The sequence below is a fragment of the Oncorhynchus keta genome, chromosome 15 (assembly GCF_023373465.1).
Source record: "Oncorhynchus keta strain PuntledgeMale-10-30-2019 chromosome 15, Oket_V2, whole genome shotgun sequence".
Lineage (NCBI taxonomy): Eukaryota > Metazoa > Chordata > Actinopteri > Salmoniformes > Salmonidae > Oncorhynchus > Oncorhynchus keta.
In genome coordinates this window covers 36,061,097-36,081,169 of record NC_068435.1, presented here as the reverse complement: position 1 = coordinate 36,081,169, position 20,073 = coordinate 36,061,097, and positions in this window count along the sequence as shown.

Sequence of the window (20,073 nt, the reverse complement as noted above, 5' to 3'; positions counted from 1 at the left end):
TATTCACATACGTGTGTGGGAGACCGTGTGTGTGCATGTTGCGTTTTATTTTTTCCTTGTCAGCCACCATCTCTCCTAAACATGCACTCTCCACCATCTGTGAGTAAGCAATGGAAATGGATAACACAATCTGTCGGCCTAAATATCTCCAATCCTAAAATAAATTGGAGCATGCATAAAATTAATGAGTAATTATAATGTATTTACAGACTATGTTTTATTTGTTCTTGATAGCCACCCATCGGTGCTTTTCTGCTACATAAAAAGCTGACGTCTGGAACATCCTCCAGGTCATCTCTCTTGCAATTCCTTGGCCTTGGTTGGCTGATGAATCACCCTGATTTTTGTCGCTACATACATTCACTGTGGAGAACAAACATCAGTTTGACCTGAACAATGTGGATGGGTAGCCAGGAAATGCCCTTGGTACATTAAAAATACTTTTGCAGGACAATAAACATATTTGCCACTCCTGGGAACGCTGTACATATGTGAGGGCTGTTGGGGCCTCGTTTCAGCTCCAGATGACAAAGCCTGCACACACTTCCAGAGGGTAGCAGGTCTGCAGACTTCCTTTTTATCATTCAAATATCTAATAAAACAAACTGTTGCTTTAACTGTGAATTCACTTTATTACACACAATCCTCAAATAAATGGTGCCAAGGAACTTGTATGTCGGCCCTGTATTAAAGAACATAAATGGTTAAAGAAAAGTGTGATAAATAAAAACATACCAATTTCATTTAAGGACCAAAAAACTGACAGCTGTGCCATATAAATTGCAAAATAGTTGGGAAGAGATTTTGGATGTACCCATTCTATGGCACATTACATGGTTTATGAATTGATACGCAAAACAATGCCGGAATCAAAACTTCTCATTTTTAAATATAAATTACTATACAAAATTCTTGCAACGAATAGAATGTTATATATATGGGGGATACAATCTTCCCAGCTCTGCAGATTCTGCTGTGAGGAAGCAGAGTCATTAAATCATTTATTTTGGTATTGTCCATATATAGCTCATTTTTGGTCACAGGTCCAGGAATGGCTGAAGAATTGCAACATTTGCCTAGAGCTAACACTACAGATAGCAATACTGGGTGATTTGAAAAGCCATAGTCAATCAATTAATCAATAATATAATAATTATTTTAGCAAAAATGTTTATTTTTCATTTACAATCTGTAGAAGCTATGATAATAGGAAGGTTAAATTCTTTTGTGAAGCATCACAGCACAGTTGAAAATATATATGGCAAGTAGAAATCCGAAATGGATGATGTTGAGAGACAGATGGGAGGGGTTGAGTGGAGCTGAAGGGTGGGACTAATAACAAGATAAACAATGTAAAACATACGGGATCTGTAAAATGTATATAGGTTCGGAACCTTTGTGAAATAGCATAGTTACAAATAGAAATCATCAAACTGGATGGACATCAGAAATAGAGGAAGGACTAAGAACAAACAAGAGAGAACTATTGTAAAGTAGACTGTGTCTGTAGAGTGTATATATAAGATGTATGGATTGAAGGTAGAAGCAGAAGTGTTTATTAGTTTACTCCAATTGGGGGATCGGCGGAAGGGTTTGCGGGGAATAATAATAAAGGTATATTCTTTAAAATGTGTATGTATATACAGTGGGGAGAACAAGTATTTGATACACTGACAATTTTGCAGGGTTTCCTACTTACAAAGCATGTAGAGGTCTGTCATTTTTGTCATAGGTACACTTCAACTGTGAGAGGCGGAATCTAAAACAAAAATTCAGAAAATCACATTGTATGATTTTTAAGTAATTAATTTGCATTTTATTGCATGACATAAGTATTTGATACATCAGAAAAGCAGAACTTAATATTTGGTACAGAAACCTTTGTTTGCAATTACAGAGATCATACGTTTCCTGTAGTTCTTGACCAGGTTTGCACACACTGCAGCAGGGATTTTGGTCCACTCCTCCATACAGACCTTCTCCAAATCCTTCAGGTTTCGGGGCTGTCGCTGGGCAATACTGACTTTCAGCTCCCTCCAAAGAGTTTCTATTGGGTTCAGGTCTGGAGACTGGCTAGGCCACTCCAGGACCTTGAGATGCTTCTTACGGAGCCACTCCTTAGTTGCCCTGGTTGTGTGTTTCGGGTCGTTGTCATGCTGGAAGACCCAGTCACGACCCATCTTCAATGCTCTTACTGAGGAGGTTGTTGGCCGGAAGGAGGTTGTTGGCCAAGATCTCACAATACATGGCCCTATCCATCCTCCCCTCAATACGGTGCAGTCATCCTGTCCCCTTTGCAGAAAAGCATCCCCAAAGAATGACGTTTCCACCTCCATGCTTCACGGTTGGGATGGTGTTCTTGGGGTTGTACTCATCCTTAATCTTCCACCAAACACGGCGAGTGCAGTTTAGACCAAAAAGCTCTATTTTTGTCTCATCCGACCACATGACCTTCTCCCATTCCTCCTCTGGATCATCCAGATGGTCATTGGCAAACTTCAGATGGGCCTGGACATGCGCTGGCTTGAGCAGGGGGACCTTGCGTGCGCTGAATGATTTTAATCCATTACTAATGGTTTTCTTTGAGACTGTGGTCCCAGCTCTCTTCAGGTCATTGACCAGGTCTTGTCGTGTATTTCTGGGCTGATCCCTCACCTTCCTCATGATCATTGATGCCCCACAAGGTGAGATCTTGCATGGAGCCCTAGACCGAGGGTGATTGACCGTCATCTTGAACCTCTTCCATTTTCGAATAATTGCGCAAACAGTTGTTGCCTTCTCACCAAGCTGCTTGCCTATTGTCCTGTAGCCCATCCCAGCCTTGTGCAGGTCTACAATTTTATCCCTGATGTCCTTACACAGCTCTCTGGTCTTGGCCATTGTGGAGAGGTTGGAGTCTGTTTGATTGAGTGTGTGGACAGGTGTATTTTATACAGGTAACGAGTTCAAACAGGTGCAGTTAATACAGGTAATGAGTGGAGAACAGGAGGGCTTCTTAAAGAAAAACTAACAGGTCTGTGAGAGCAGGAATTCTTACTGGTTAGTAGGTGATCAAATACTTATGTCATGCAATAAAGTGCAAATTAATTACTTAAAAATCATACAATGTGATTTTCTGGAATTTTGTTTTAGATTCAGTCTCTCACAGTTGAAGTGTACCTATGATAAAAAATGACAGACCTCAACATGCTTTGTAAGTCGGAAAACCTGCAAAATCGGCAGTGTATCAAATACTTGTTCTCCCCACTGTATGTGTATATATATGCATGCGTGTATGGATATATATATTTACCCCAAAAATATGGGGGATTGGAAATGATGCAGACAATTACATTGGAAGCAACATTCTTTCCGCAATATTAAGCTGATCCACAAAAAAAATATATATATATAAACAATAAAATTAAAATAAATAAAATAAATAAATGGAGCCTACATTAAATTATGTATTTACATTATCACGGTCGTGTGTGTGTGTGTGTGTGTGTGTGTGTGTGTGTGTGTGTGTGTGTGTGTGTGTGTGTGTGTGTGTGTGTGTGTGTGTGTGTGTGTGTGTGTGTGTGAGAGAGAGAAGAATGTTTTTCAACTCAAAAAAGCACACTGAGTTTTCTCAAACTACAAATTAAGCAATACTCTTACAATAGTATCAATCACACTGATTGGAAAGATTCTTAGAGTAATTATGTAGATATTGATAATGAATATGAATATGTAGGCGTAGATATCTCCAATCCTAAAATAAAAGAATGAAGTAATTACAATGTATTTATATTGGGGATAATGTGTGTGTGTGGGATGTTGTTTTATTTTTCCTTGTCAGCCACCTATCTCTTTGTCAATCGTGATAGACCCGGTGTATGCACTTCTGGGTGAGGCTATCAGGGGCAGTGGTGGAGTGCATGGCAGATCTGAAAGAGAGAGGCACAAAGTGACAGTAGGTAAACAATTGTTGGTGTGAGGGAGTGAGCGTATGTTTATGTAATATAATTTTGAACGACCTGTATCCATCTGGGAATCCTCAAAAGTTTCTCCCTTTGCAGCCAGTGTAGTAAGAACTGGTCCAGCCGGTAAATGAAATACCACAGCAGAGGACTACTGTGACTGCAGCTGAACTGCTGGGGGTGGCAGATCTAAAAGAGAGAGGCACAATTGTATTAACTGACAGTAATCATACAACTAAACAGACAGAATGAGTGTAAGGCCTAGATTCGATCAGATCAAGCGTTAACCGGCGATATCTGACACCCACATAGCTGATGTTTTGGTGGTGTCTGAGGTGCAACTGCGTTGGATCTGTCAAATGCTCTTGATCATTGTCACGAAACTACACCCGTCCTACACACTTTCTCGTTCTGAATTTGCATGTTACATAGAAATTAATGACACTCAAATTCTAAATCATTAAACGAAATAATGAGGATTTCTATCAGCCTAATCGAGGTGTCGATTACATCTCAAATTGCAGTATTCTAACTTGTAAACAGGGCGGCATGAGATTTCTGTTAGTACGACCCCATGCAGCCAATGTCAGCTTTAGGTATAATGCCAGGAACCGCTTTTGAATTTGACAGCTCTAAGACAGTTCCACCGCTATGCGGATGTCGGAGAGTATATCAGGGAGAGTATGTGAGGGAGAGTATATGAGGGAGAGCATGCATGTGTGTATACATGGATGTGATAATTACCTGTATCATCTGTCATGGCCGGTGTAGCAGGTGCAGGGTCAGACGACTGCAGCTGTGAGGACTGTGGTTGCGCTAATAGATCTAAAAGAGAGAGGAACAATTTTGTTAAGTGAAAATAATTATACAACATAACAGAGTGAGTATACGTGTGTGTGATAATTACATAGCCACAGCACACTGCTTCAGGTCTACAAGCCTCTGGAAGCTCCAGCGTGCCACTCCAGGCCTGGAACAGCTTGGTGGAAACACAGTGCCTGGTTGGCAGATCTGAAAGATAGACACTATAATATTTTAAAGACAAAGCCTTGACTAACCTAAATGAAGTGTGTGTTTGTGTGTGTGTGTGTGTGTGTGTGTGTGGGGCAACCACGCAGCAGACTTCATTTTCCCGACTTCTCATTGTACTTCCCTCGCAATCTGTGGTGTGTGTGATCTGTGTTATTGTGACTCAGAAGTGAGTCAACCTGACCACATCCTTGTAGTAGGACATTCAGTGGTTAGATTCAGATCTGGATTGACAATTACGCTACATCATGTGAAGTTAAAAAAAACCTCTAGGGCTTAGTCTACACAAATTGAATAAAGGATGCAGGACCTGAGCCCTAGAACGAGGACTACCTGGCCTAATGACCCCTGGCTATCCGTGTCCCCAGTCCACCTGGTCGTGCTGAGGATTCAGTCTCTGCTGTTTCTGTCTGTTGCTATGGAACCCTGACCTGATCAGGACTCACCGGACGGAAGTGCTACCTTGTCCCAGACCTACTGTTTGATCCTGTCTCTCTCTACTAGATCTGCTGTCTCAACCTCTAATGGCTCAGCTATGAACTGGCATTTACTCCTGAGGTGCTGAACTATTTCATAATCTATAACCATAATCTATATGTGATTATTAAATGGCTGCACTATTTTATAATCTCTACCAGCACAGCCAGAAGAGGACTGGCAACCCTTCAGAGCCTGGTTCCTCTCTAAGTTGCTAATGTAAAAGGGGCTATATGAAATACATTTGAAAGATTGCTTGTATATGTGTCACGAATCCCGCCGAAGATGGTGCCTCTTTCCTGTTCGGGCGGCGTTCGGCGGTCGTCGTCGCCGGCCTACTAGCTGCCATTGATTCCCTTTTTTGTTTCTGTTTGTTTGGTCTGATTGGTTACACCTGTTTTGAGTTTAGTTTTGTTTGTGGGCTATTTAAGGGCACCAGGCCCACCAGCTTTTGTGCTGGCTTGTTTTCTGTTCATGGTGTTGGATTATTTGTGGATTCTATTTTTCCGGACAGTTTAGTCCTGTTTGTTTGGACTGGGTATTTTATGCGCCCTTGTGTTTGGCATGTCCTTTTTCACTGTCTTTGGAATAAAGATCCACGTTCTGAACTACCTGCTCTCTGCGCCTGACTCCTCCACCCACTACTCCTAGAAGCCGTTACAATATGCTTCTATTCATGTTAGTAACTCTAAATATGACATTGGGTTATCTTACATTTCCTCAATAGGATGCTGCACCTCAAGCCAACACTTTTTCCTGGTCTTTCCTGCTGGGGACAGGGGGCTTCAGTTTTGGGAATGAAGGGGCTAGAGAATTGGAATATTAACAATAATTAGTGTTCACATTTATGAATGAATTAACTTAAAATTTCAGTTAGCTGTGTACCTCATCTGATTGAGAATTGCTGATGATATACTTGAAAATCTGCCAATCTAACCCCCCCCACACACACACACACACACAAACCTCCATAGTAAATGGGTGTGTCCATTAACCCTCCAAAGCCCCAGTATCCATCAGCCAAGACTCAAAACAACAATGTTGTTTTTAGAAACACTAGAAAGGTGCAGCAGGAAGGAATCTTTCTTGAGAACGAGACACCGTGGGATCCCGGGTGGTCCAAACGGGAAGCCAGCGAGGTGGAAGAGGACGTCACACTCGGACTGAGTGGAGAGAGCGGATGGCATCACCTCTTCCTGAGTGCGGATCGTCGTGGCGCCCTGGCGGAGCCCTCGGATGAATCACTCTGTGAACTTTATTGTTGTTCCTGTCAGGCAGCTTCGTGTGAAAGGGTCTCTGTCTCTCACCTCTGCTGCACCCCTTTCCCTTCCCATGTTCTATATGTAGATCTCCGTCGGTGGAGTGCCTCCGGACAGACTGCGTCCTTCACTCCCATTGTCCACGGATGTTGGGTGGACCGTTAACACAGGGATGGGTGTTTCTCACCTAACGGCCACTTCAACAAAAAACTGAGTCTCAAATAGCCCCCTATTCCCCATGTATCACTACTTTTGACCTGGGCCCTGTAGTGCACTATGTAGGGAATAAGTTGCCTTACGGGAACTGTGAAGATTGGACAGAGTAGACCCACCATGACGGCCCCCACTCTCCTTCCCATCCTCACATATACAGTGCATTCGGAAAGTATTCAGATCAGCATTTTGTTACGTTATGGCCTCATTCTAAAATGTATTAAGTTGTTTTTCCCCTCATCAATCCACACACAATAATGAGAAAGCAAAAACAGGTTTAGACATTTTTGCACATTTATTACAAATAAAAATGGAAACATCACATTTACATAAGCATTCAGAACCTTTACTCAGTACTTTGTTGAAGCACCTTTGGCAGAGATTACAGCATCAAGTCTTCTCGGGTATGACGGGTATGACACTACAAACTTGGCACACGTGTATTTGCGGAGATTCTTCCATTTGTTTATGCAGATCCTCTCAAGCTTTGTCAGGTTGGATGGGGAGCATCGCCACACAGCTATTTTCAGGTCTCCAAAGATGTTCGATCGCGTTCAAGTCTGGGCTCTGGCTTGGGCACTCAAGGACATTCAGAGACTTTATTTTTTAAATAAAAAATATATATATATATTTCACCTTTATTTAACCAGGTAGGCCAGTTGAGAACAAGTTCTCGTTTACAACTGCGACCTGGCCAAGATAATGCAAAGCTGTGCAACAAAAACAACACAGAGTAACACATAAACAAACGTATAGTCAATAACACTGTACATTGTGTGCAAATGTAGAAGAGTAGGGAGGTAAGTAGAAATAAATAGGCCATAGAGGCGAAATAATTACAATTTAGCATTAACACGAGTGATAGATGTGCAGATGAGGTGCAAAAGAGGAAGAGGGTAAGTAATAATATGGGGATGAGGTAGTTGGGTGTGCTGTTTACAGAGCTGTGGGCTGTGTACAGGTGCAGTGATCGGTAAGCTGCTCTGACAGCTGATGCTTAAAGCTAGTGAAGGAGATATAAGACTCCAGCTTCAGTGATTTTTGCAATTCGTTCCAGTCATTGGCAGCAGAGAACTGGAAGGAAAGGCGGCCAAAGGAAGTGTTGGCTTTGGGGATGACCAGTGAAATATACCTGCTGGAGTGCGTGCTACGGGTGGGTGTTGCTATGGTGACCAGTGAGCTGAGATAAGGCAGTGCTTTACCTAGCAGAGACATATAGATTACCTGGAGCCAGTGGATTTTGAGAATTGAACACTGTGGAACCCCCATAGAGACTGCCAGAGGTCCGGACAACAGGCCCTCCGATTTGACACACTAAACTCTATCTGAGAAGTAGTTGGTGAACCAGGCGGTGCAGTCATTTGAGAGGCCAAGGCTATTGAGTCTGCTGATAAGAATGTGGTGATTGACAGTGTCGAATGCCTTAGCCAGGTCGATGAAGACGGCTGCACAGTACTGTCTTTTATCAATGGCGGTTATGATATCATTTAGGACCTTGAGCGTGGCTGAGGTGCACCCATGACCAGCTCGGAAACTTTTTTGCACTGTAGAGAAGGTACGGTGGGATTCGAAATGGTTGGTGATCTGTTTGTTAACTTGGCTTTCAAAGATTTTAGTAAGGCAGGGTAGGATGGATATATGTCTATACTTTTAGGTCTAGAGTGTCTCCCCCTTTGAAGAAGGGGATGACTGCGGTAGCTTTCCAATCTTTGTCCTGAAGCCACTCCTGCATTAGGGGAAGGGGAACCATTGCCCCAGTCTGAGGTCCTGAGTGCTCTGGAGCAGGTTTTCTTCAAGGATCACTGTACTTTTCTCCGTTCATCTTTCCCTCAATCCTGAATGGTCTCCCAGTCCTTGCCACTGAAAAGCATCCCCATAGCATGATTCTGCCAACAGCATGCTTCACCTTAGGGATGGTGGCAGGTTTCCTCGAGATGTGACGCTTGGCATTCAGGCCAAAGAGTTCAATCTTCGTTTCATCAGACCAGAGAATCTTGTTTCTCATGGTCTGAGAGTCTTCAGGTGTCTTTTGGCAAACTCCAAGTGGGATGTCATGTGCATTTTACTGAGGAGTGGCTTCTGTCTGGCCACTCTACCATAAAGGCCAGATTGGTGGAGGCCCTTCTCCCCCGATTGCTGAGTTTGGCCGGGCGGCCAGCTCTAGGGGGAATCTTGGTGGTTCCAAACTACTTCCATTTAAGAATGATGGAGGCCACTGTGTTCTTGGGGACCTTCAATGCTGCAGAAATGTTTTGGTACCCTTCCCCAGATCTGTTCCTTGACACAATCCTGTCTCGGAAGTCTGCAGACAATTCATTTGACCTCATGGCTTAGTTTTTGCTCTGAAATGCACTGTCAACTGTGGGACCTTATATAGACAGGTGTGTGCCTTTCCAAATCATGTCCAATCAATTGAATTTACTACAGATGGACTCCAATCCAGTTGTAGAAACATCTCAAGGATGATCAATGGAAACAGGATGCACCTGAGTCTCATAGCAAAGGGTCTTAATACTTATGTAAATAAAGTATTACTATTTTCTATATTTAATACATTTCTTGAAACCTGTTTTCGCTTTGTCATTGTGGGATATTGTGTGTAGATTGAAGAGGATTTTTATTTATTTAATCCATTTTAGAATAAGGCTGTAACGTAACAAAATGTGGAAAAAGTCAACGGGTCTGAATACTTACCGAATGCACTGTATATATTCTACAAGACAAGCACTTTATGACACTGTGGCAGACTTGGCCGAATAACAAACACTAGGCTGAGCTACATATATTACCATACATGATATAACAGAGCGAGAGAGGCCTTCGCATGGCTCTTATCAGTCTGAACCCTGACCATGTTGTTTTAGTTGTCTTGTTTGAATAGTGTGCAGATGGTTACCTACATAGAGGAATAAGCTGAGGGCTATTGGGTTAGGTTTTCAATACTGTGTCAAGGACATTCATGTGTAGCTCAAGGCTTGAGGTACTCGAATGGCCGGTTTACCTGTGAATCTCCATTGAAAGTGTTTTTTAATCCGGAACTAGACTCAATCTGTTTTAAACCCTATTCCCCCACTGACTGTTGTCCAGCGTTTATCTGGCCATTTTGATGGTTATGCTATCATCATGAGGTTTCTACTGTACCTCACCAGACGTCAGCCACACTGATCACTATGCCATTTAAAGGTAATTTACAATTAAGCCAACATCTGCAGCGTTGACTGAATGAAGTCTCGGAGACCGCAGTAAGATTGCCTTTAAATGTTTCATAGCCGAAAAGGGGGCTATCGGATTGAATAGTTAAGTAAGTAATGAGTCAAGCCCTAACAGATTTGCTCTAGCAGTAAGAGATTTGCTACCTAAACTGTGATGACTCCATGGGTGTCCAATCTTGCTGCTTCATCCAGACTGTACCCCATTCCTGGGCAGAGCAGGTCTATGATCTGTTTACTTAGTTTACTTACTGAACAGGCTGAAATTCCAGGCATTTTTTGAATTGCATTTTTTTTACCCCCTTTTCTCCCCAATTTCGTGGTATCCAATTGTTAGTAATTACTATCTTGTCTCATCGCTACAACTCCCCTACGGGCTCGGGAGAGACGAAGGTCGGAAGCCACGCGTCCTCCGAAACACAACACAACCCAACTAAGCTGTACTGCTTCTTAACACAGCGCGCATCCAACCCGCGCACTGCACCTGGCCCACCACGGGAGTCGCAGGTGCGCAATGAGACAAGGATATCCCTACCGGCCAAGCCCTCCCTAACCCGGACGACACTAGGCCAATTGTGCATCGCCCCACGGACATCCAGGTCGCGGCCGGCTGCGACAGAGCATGGGCGCAAACCCAGAGTCTCTGGTGGCACAGCTAGCGCAGCGATGCAGTGCCCTAGACCACTGCGCCCACTTCAACCTCGTGGAAATATCTTTAAAAAAACGTGAAATCACATTTTTAACCACTGCCCCTTTAACACGGACAGCTTCTACTGAGATAGCGTTCCTCTTTAACACATCTGATTCATTGGCGATTAGTTCAGTCAGATGTGTTAGTGCTGGGCTAGAACAAGATTTTGTACCCCATAACAGAGAACTAGGAGTCAGTCTCTTCACTCACTTCTCCTCTTTGATGGATTTGATCCTCTCGATGAGGGTCCTCTCTGACTCCATGTCTATATCCGACCGGTTAAGATCATCCATTTGAGGTACGTCCAGCTCTGATTAATGTTTCTCTAAGATCTGCAGATATATAGTATGAGTCAATATACCAGGCAGCAGACAAGACAACTATTTTTGGAAACGTGGGAATTGTATTCCCAAAGTGAAATTCCCAGTGGGAATTGGTATTTGGATCACCTGGTTTACATATTCTCAGATGTATTACACACAAGAGTATACCAAACATTAGGATCACCTGCCTAATATTGAGTTGCACCCATCCCCCTTTTGCCATCAGAACAGCCTCAATTGTTCGGGGAATGGACTCTACAAGGTGTTGAAAGTGTTCCACTGGGATGCTGGGCCATGTTGATTCCAATGTTTCCCACAGATGTGTCAAGTTGGCTGGATGTCCATTGGGTGGTGAAGCATTCTTGATACACACGTGAAACTGTGTAAAAACCCAGCAGTTTTGCAGTTCTTGACACAACCGGTGTGCCTGACACCTTATATCATACCCTGTTCAAAGGCACTTAAATCTTTTGTATTGCCCATTAACTGTCTGAATCCATGTCTCAATTGTCTCAATGCTTAAAAATCTTTCTTTAACCTGTCTCCTCCCCTTCATCGACACTGTGAACAATACAAAAACAAGAAATTTCAACTCCCTCTTCTTCCGTAACATAAAGATTGTGACAAAGTAAAAGGCGAAATAAACGGATCAGAGGACCAGGAAAAGGGGCTGAGCTGGACCCAAGGAAAGAAACAATAAGCTAAGTGACTAGCCTACTTTAACAACAGCTAACTAACCAAAATTACAGTGTCCATGGTTCTTTTTAATACGTTAAGGCACACTGATGAACAACTGACTACAGTTTCCCCCTTTTCCCACCAGCAACAAACAAAAAAACAAGACACAACGCGAAAGACAACAAATGTGAAAACTCAAAACAGTCCTATCTGATTGTGACAATTTTCACAGAGACAGGAACAATCACCCACAAACACACAGTGAAACCCAGGCTACCTAAGTATGATTCTCAATCAGAGACAACTAATGACACCTGCCTCTGATTGAGAACCATACTAGGCCGAAACATAGAAATACCCAAATCATAGAAAAACAAACATAGACTGCCCACCCAACTCACGCCCTGACCATACTAACTAAATACAAAACACAGGAAATAAAGGTCAGAACGTGACAGACACTGAATGAAGTGGATTTAACAAGTGATATCAATAATGGATCATAGCTTTCACCTGGATTCACCTGGTCAGTCTATGTCTTGGAAAGAGCAGGTGTTCTTGATGTTTTGTACACTCAGTGTATATACTTAAAACTGACCTTAGATCAGTGTGTAGGATCAGCTACATAATCATCTCTGAGCTGGCCAATGCTGTGCAGTGTGTAATGGGATTTCAGAGAAACCCCTGAGAGAGAAGAGGGAGGTAGAGGGCGAGAGAGGGTAGCGAGAGAGAGAGAGGAAAATAGAGAGAGGGGCGAAAGAGAGGGTCCTAGCTTTGACCTGCCTCCCCCAGGCCCCTGGAACCGGATTAGGAGTCAGTCAGTCACTCAGTCAACAACAGCCTTCTGACTCTATGTCTACGTACCAAATACTGCGGCACCCTATTCCCTATATAGTGCACTACTTTTGAGAACCACAGAGCCATGTGGCTCTGGTCAAAAGTCGTGCATTACATACACTCTTAGAAAAAAGGTGTTATCTACACTGTAAAGGGGTTACTGCGAATCTGACAGTAGATACAGGCAGCTCGATGGTAAAAAAAAAATCTCTAGTTTATATTACAGTACAATTACCTGCTGTAATACGGTATCAAATCTAGTGCTGTGTAAGGACAGTACAATACCGTAAATTGACTGCTGTAAAAAAAAAACGAAATGCTAGTGTAATCTGAATGAATGGATGAATTAATTATCTACCATGGAACCAAAAAGGGTTCTCCTATGGGAACAGCTGAAGAACCCCTTTGGAAAACTTTTACAAGAGAATGGGGTGCCATTTGGGACACAGACCATGGCTCTGTGGCTACTGGTTACATACTGTCAACAATAGCATCATGTGTTTACCGGTCATCTGCTATCCTTCAGTTGTCGTCAATAAGTAAGCCTTGTCCGAGCCAGAGTGGCCCATAGGGGCAGGAGCTTATCTGCTGTTTCATGTACCGTGAGTTGGCTTGATGTCCAAGTACACCCCCTGGACAGGAAGCTAGACTGTCAATACTACATCAATACTGCATGGCCCCAGTCTTAAATTGTTGTTCAAGAGAACCTCAGTCGATCTCACAACATGTATTTGTGTTTTAATGTCGCCATTAACTAGACCAGGCATTTATTTGTGTGCTCGTTTATCGCTCTTATTTCCATCAGAAATGATGGGAAAGTATCTTGCTTCAATTTCCTCAAATGGTTCTTGAACTACACTGTCAAGGAGGCAAAACAAGCCTTACTGTAAACACCCACAATCAGCCACTGCATACTGCTAAATAAATGATATTTTCCTCAATGGAAATTTGGTAACACTTTATTTGAAGTGTACCTACATGACTTGTATTACTTGTGAACGTGTAATGTAATCGCTTTGAATGTATTGTGAAGTGTTATACCCTTAAAATAAACTGTTACTGGAAATGTTGTGAACAAAAGACTGAACAGGGTGATTAAAACTAAAACTGCCTGGTGCCATAATGTTATTATAACTCCACATACCTACAGACAGACAGACTATGAGATTATAATTTGTGTCAAGAAGTGCATCACAACCCTATTAGCTTCCTTACACCTTCTTATAATAAAAGATGTTCCCAGATTAGTGATGTGCTGAAATCGGCTCATTGGCTCAAAGCTGCTGGTCACCTCTCTCTCACCCTTACCCTCACCCCCCTCTCTCTCTTAACCTGTCTCCCTCTCTCCCATAGCCTTACTATAGCCCATAGCCATAATAACTTTACTTCATCGTCATTTAGCAGACATTCTTATCCAGACATATTTACAATAAGTGCATTAACTGAAATAGCTAAGGTAACCACATTCAATACCAATCATCACAAGTCAACACTTTTTGAAAAGAACTGCTATCAGAAAGCCCAGTGCTAGGCTCCATCCAGTGCCTGTGAGTGACTCACCTCCCACTACACAGCCTGCGGGTGACACGTTGAACAGCATCATCATTAGTAAGATGGCTATAACATTCACCTCTCTGACCCTCTCATCTCATCTAATTTCATGATGTTGAATCAATGTACTATGTGATGGCCTTGCTGACATGGTGTGCATCCCAAATGGCACCCTATTTCCTAAGGGCCCTACTCAAAAGTAGTGCACTACGTAGGGAATAGGGTGCCATTTTGGCTGCAAACCACCATGATCTCTCTCTAAGCTCTTGTAGTAGATCCTTGAGGTGATGGTGCCAGTGACTGTTGTTCCTGGTATTCAACTGCAGCACACTCATAACACATGTTTATTATTCTAGTTACTCTCTCCTCTGCATGATTTGGTCTCCGTCCTAGCTGGCTCCCTGTTCCCTAGTACACTATTTTTGACCAGAGACTATGGGCCCTCGTCAAAAGGGGTGCACTACAGGGGATAGGGTGCCATTTGGGACTCAACTCTGATCTCTGCTCTGTCCTCTGTGATCAGAGGAAGCAGTTGTCTGGATGTTTGCGTAGCCATCACGACTGTGTCCCAAATGGCACCCCTTTTCCTACATAGTGCACTACTTTTGACATGGGGAATAGGGTGCCATTTGGGACGCATCCCGCATCTCCTAGAAAGGAGGGGAATATGGCTGTCTAATACAATAACAAACACTGCAATAATACTAGTGTACGATATAGCCACAATGGTGTGTGAAAGCCAAGAGCTGCATTGCCACAGCTATTGATTAACTATAGCAGATTTATATCAATTCAACACAATAGCAGATTCAGAGCTATAATTGTCCTAGGTGGGGGGCAAAGATATATATAGAAACTCTGGATTGCTGATGCTATGTATTGGCCAATTAGCTGCTTTGAAGCCACCGGCCTCTATATTGGCACTCAGAAGGAGCAGTCCTCCATAGGAATGAATGGAATTCTACAGCAGTATTTATTTGTTGTTTTGAGGACAGTAACATTAGTATGGAAACTAACTTGGCATTTTTTGAAAGTAGAACATACACACAGGAAATATGTCTTCATTTGTAGCAATATGTGGCAAATTATTTCAATTTATCCATGTTGCAGAGATCAGCACAGCACTGCCACCGGCAAATGTGTGCCGAGCTGGCACTTTCTATTCAGTTGAATAAAAAATATTGACACAAAAGCGTTGAAAAGAGGGTCAAAGTACTGTTGTTTAGACTGATTTGACTCATGATTGGTCATCTCGTGTACAATCTGTGTTTCAGTCTGATCAGCTGTAGCCAACTAACAATCACAGCTGCAGGTAGCCTAGAGAAGCCTATGAGCTCTGATCCCATCTGGCCAGGGGAAACTAAGTAGTTATAGCCTAAGCTATGTTCCTGTATTTATAGCCAAAAATAGGGCTATTTATTTGCGTTAAGAGAAAATGTGAATGTCATCAAATTTGTTTTATATTACAACTTCAGGCGGCTAGGCTACTTAGACATTATCAATCCAAAAGGATTGACTGGAATTAATCAATTAACACAATAGTGATGACTTACTGTGTGAGTAACTATTTAATTACAGATGTAAAGGCGTACAGCAAGCTCAGCCCTGTTAGTTGTATTGTCCAATCGCAGTTGTTGTGTAGTTTTTACAATACGACCAGATTATAAAAAGTCTTGTCCCATCATAGCCCATAAAACACAGTTTTACAGCTGACTTACTATGCCAAGAGTGTGCATAGAGTATGCATAGCTGTCATCAAGGCAAAGGGTGGCTACTTTGAAGAATATCTACATGATTCCATATGTGTTATTTAATGGTTTTGATGTCTTCTCTATTATTGTACAATGTATAAAATAGTAAAAAATTAAGAAAAACCCTTGAATGAGTAGGTGTGTCCAAACTTTTGACTGGTACTGTAAGAATTCAGACCCTTTACTCAGTACTTTGTTGATGGACCTTTGGCAGCGATTACAGCCATGAGTCTTCTTGGGTATGATGCTACAAGTTTGGCACTAAAGTATTTGGGGATTTTCTTACATTCTTCTCTGCAGGGCCTTTCAAGCTCTGTCAGTTTGGATGGGGAGCGTCGCTGCACAGGTACCCTTCCCCAGATCTGTGCCTCGACACAATCCTGTCTCGGAGCTCTACGGACAATTCCTTTGCCCCCATGGCTTGGTTTTTGCTCTGACATGCACTATCAACTGTGGGACATTATATAGACAGGTGGGTGCCTTTCCAGATCATGTCCAATCAATAGAATTTACTACAGGTGGACTCTAATCAAGTTGAAGAAACATCTCAAGGATGATCAATGGAAACAGGACGCACCTGAGCTCAATTTCGAGTCTCATAGCAAGTTTTAATACTTATGTAAATACAATATTTCTGTTTTCTATTTTTAATACATTTGCTAACATTTCTAAAAAAACTTTTTTTGTTTTGTCATTATGGGGTATTGTTTGTGGATTGATGAGGGGGAAAAAACACTGAATCCATTTTAAAATAAGGCTGTAACGTAACATAATGTGGAAAAGTCAAGGAGTCTTATTACTTTCCGAATGCACTTTATGGAAGCCCAATTAATTTTTATATGTTGATGCTATCTCAACATTTAGTATCTGCAAATGTTGAGATACTACCTCAAAATATCGAGATGCTACCTCAAGATATTGAGATCCTAACTCCAAATTTTGAGATACTAACTCAAAATGTTACCTGGTTAAGTTCTCAAGCTTCTCCACGGGGAGCTCCAGCCGTTTCACAATTTTGTTTTAGCCCTGAACTAGTTCACTTGATTCGCCTAATAATTTAAAAGCATGCATTAAGGTGTCTGTAATATAATACACTTTTCAAAAATGAATGTAGTACCAAAATGGCTGCATAGTGGCTTCAATACAGCATCCCCTGGCAGTCATCCAGGGTTTATAGACATCTTTGGTGTGTATGTGCGTGTTTGTGCATGTGTTTGGATTCCTGTAAGATTGAGGGCTATTTTCTCTTAATTGGTGACAGAAGAGGTTACTTTTTTTATCCGAAATGTACTGGTCCTGCTGGGAAGGCAGGATGCTAAGAGGTAGTGAGTTAACACTGGTAGTATTGTCCAGCCAATCCCCTGGCTGCCAGTACAGGAAAACGAATCTAAGTCATCATTCCGCTTGTTGTTATCAGTTATAAGCTTCACCCATCAACTTTTCAACACAGGCAGGCTTGTGGTTAGTTATGATTACAGTAAATGAACAATAAGCATCTCCACCCTATCAAATCATGTGTCCCAAATGGGAGCCTATTCCCTATGTAGTGAACTACTTTTGACCAGGGCCCATAGGGCTCTCATCGAAAGTCGTGCACTATATAGGTAATAGGGTGCCATTTTGAACGCAATGTAGTAAAATCTGTTTTTATATTATTATTTATTATCTATCTAGAACCCTTATTTTACCAGTTAAGTTGGTTGAGAAGAACACATTGTCCTCTCCACGCCAGCAACGAAGTGTGGGAAAGAGTTGCAGCCAGGGAAGTGGAGAGCCAGTATTTGTGGGTCGTTCCACCAGTTCGCTGCCTTTTGAGAAGTGTAACTTGGTCCCAAAAACATTTATCATAAAGAGCACGTTTAACTTATAATAAAAAACACGTTGTCCCAACTCAAGAGGGATAGGCCTTTGAAAAAGCCTTTTTGGTTCCAGGGAGAAAGAAGCCTTTTGTGTTCCACATAGAACCATTTTCGGTTCCATGTAGAACCCTCTGTGGAATGGGTTCTACCTGGAACCAAACATGTTCTTCAAGGGGTTATCCTATGGGGACAGCTGAAGAACCCTTTTAGGATCTAGATAGCTCCTTTTTTTCTAAGTGTACTGTAAACCTCAACACATATATGTTAGTCCCAAATGGCACCCTAACCCCCTATATAATGCTCAACTATTTAGGGAATAGGTTGCCATTTGGCACGGAAACATACTCCCACATCTTCAATAGTGTCTCTCTCCAGCAGTGTAGGAAGAGACTCATTCAGTTCAGCCCTTTAAGACTGGCACGTGAGACTATGTGTGCCGCAAATGGCACCCTATTCCATACGTAGTGCATAACTTTTTAAAAAGTAGTGTACTAGTGCACAATGAGGAGAATAGGGTGCGATTTGGGATGTAACCCACCTTTTAAACAATGCACACATACAGAGAACACAAGTGAATTCAGAAAGCTAAAACTGGAAACAATTGGTACACAAATGTCTTGATAGTACTATTTAAGTAGTTTTCGGGGGTATCTGATCTTTACTTTATTATTTATATTTTTGACAACTTTTACTTCACTACATTCCTAATGAAAAGTATGTACTTTTTACTCCATTCATTTTCCCTGACACCCAAAAGTACTCGTTACATTTTGAATGCTTAGCAGCACAGGAAAATTGCCTAATTCACACACTTATCAAGAGAACATCCCTGGTCATACCTACTGCCTCTGATGATTGTAAATGATGTGTTGGAGCATGCCCCTGGCTAGCTGTAAATAAAATAAACAAGAAAATTACGCTGTCTGGTTTGCTTTATGTAAGGAGTTTGAAATGATATATACTTTTACTTTTACTTTGATACTTGAGTATATTTTAGCAATTACATTTACTCGATACTTAAGTACAGTACCAGTCAAACGTTTGAAATGATGTAATACGCACACACACACACACACACACACACACACACACACACACACACACACACACACACACTACCAGTCAAAGGTTTTAGAACACCTACTCATTCCAGGGTTTTTCTTTATTTCTACTATTTTCAAAACTATGAAACAACACATATGAAATCATGTAGTAACCAAAAAAGTGTTAAACAAATCTTATATTTGTTAAAAATTTGATTTTATATTTGAGATTCTTCAAAGTAACAACACTTTGTCTTGATGACCGTTTTTCACACTCTTGGCATTAAGACAAAAAATAAGAAAAACCCTTGAATGAGTAGGTGTGTCCAAACTTTTGACTGGTACTGTATATTTAAAACAAAATACTTTTAGACTTTTACTCAATTAGTATTCTACTTGGTGACTTTCACTTTTATTTGAGTAATTTTCAAATAAGGTATCTTTACTTTTACTCAAGTATGAAAATTGGATACTTTTTCCACCACAGGTGATAGTTCCTCTCTAAGCGAGTAGCATTGACATAGGGAGGATATGGTCTATCTGAGCATAGGAGTTTCAGTGCAGCTGTTTTTCCCATAAAGGCTGCCAAGAACTAACACAGAGAGAAGAGAAACAATGCTGGACAATGTGATATTTAAACAGGTAGCCTAGTGGTTTGAGCGTTAGGCCAGCAACCTTCGAATCCCCGAGCTGACGAGGTAAAAATGGTTCTGCCCCTGAGCAAGGCAGTTAACCCACCATTCCCCGGGCGTCAAAGACGTGGATGTTGATTAAGGCGACAGTCTAAGTAATTAATAATAATAAAAATCCCCATCAAAATCAGTAAATTTAAACTATAGTTTTTTTCTCCATGGGCTGCATCTCAATCTCTCACACCCACCTATTTCGGGCTTTCGCATCTGCGTGAAAGGTGGCCAAGAGATAGCGTTATTTCTTAGACATCCCGAAAATCGGTCTTATTCTAAATATAGGACAGACACTTAAAAATCTTATTCATTATGATTCATTTTTTAACTCTTTTTTTACATTTTTACATTTATGAATGTGTTATTTAATAATGCGTTTCTATGGGTTATAGTAGTAAAGATTATCCATGGTATGACCCCCGCTCGTTTGTAGCCTATTCACAGATGCAATGCAGTTTTTTACAGTATCTTTAGTCTAACTGCCTAATCCAATATATTCCAGTCCGTGTTTCCCTTTAGCCCCAAG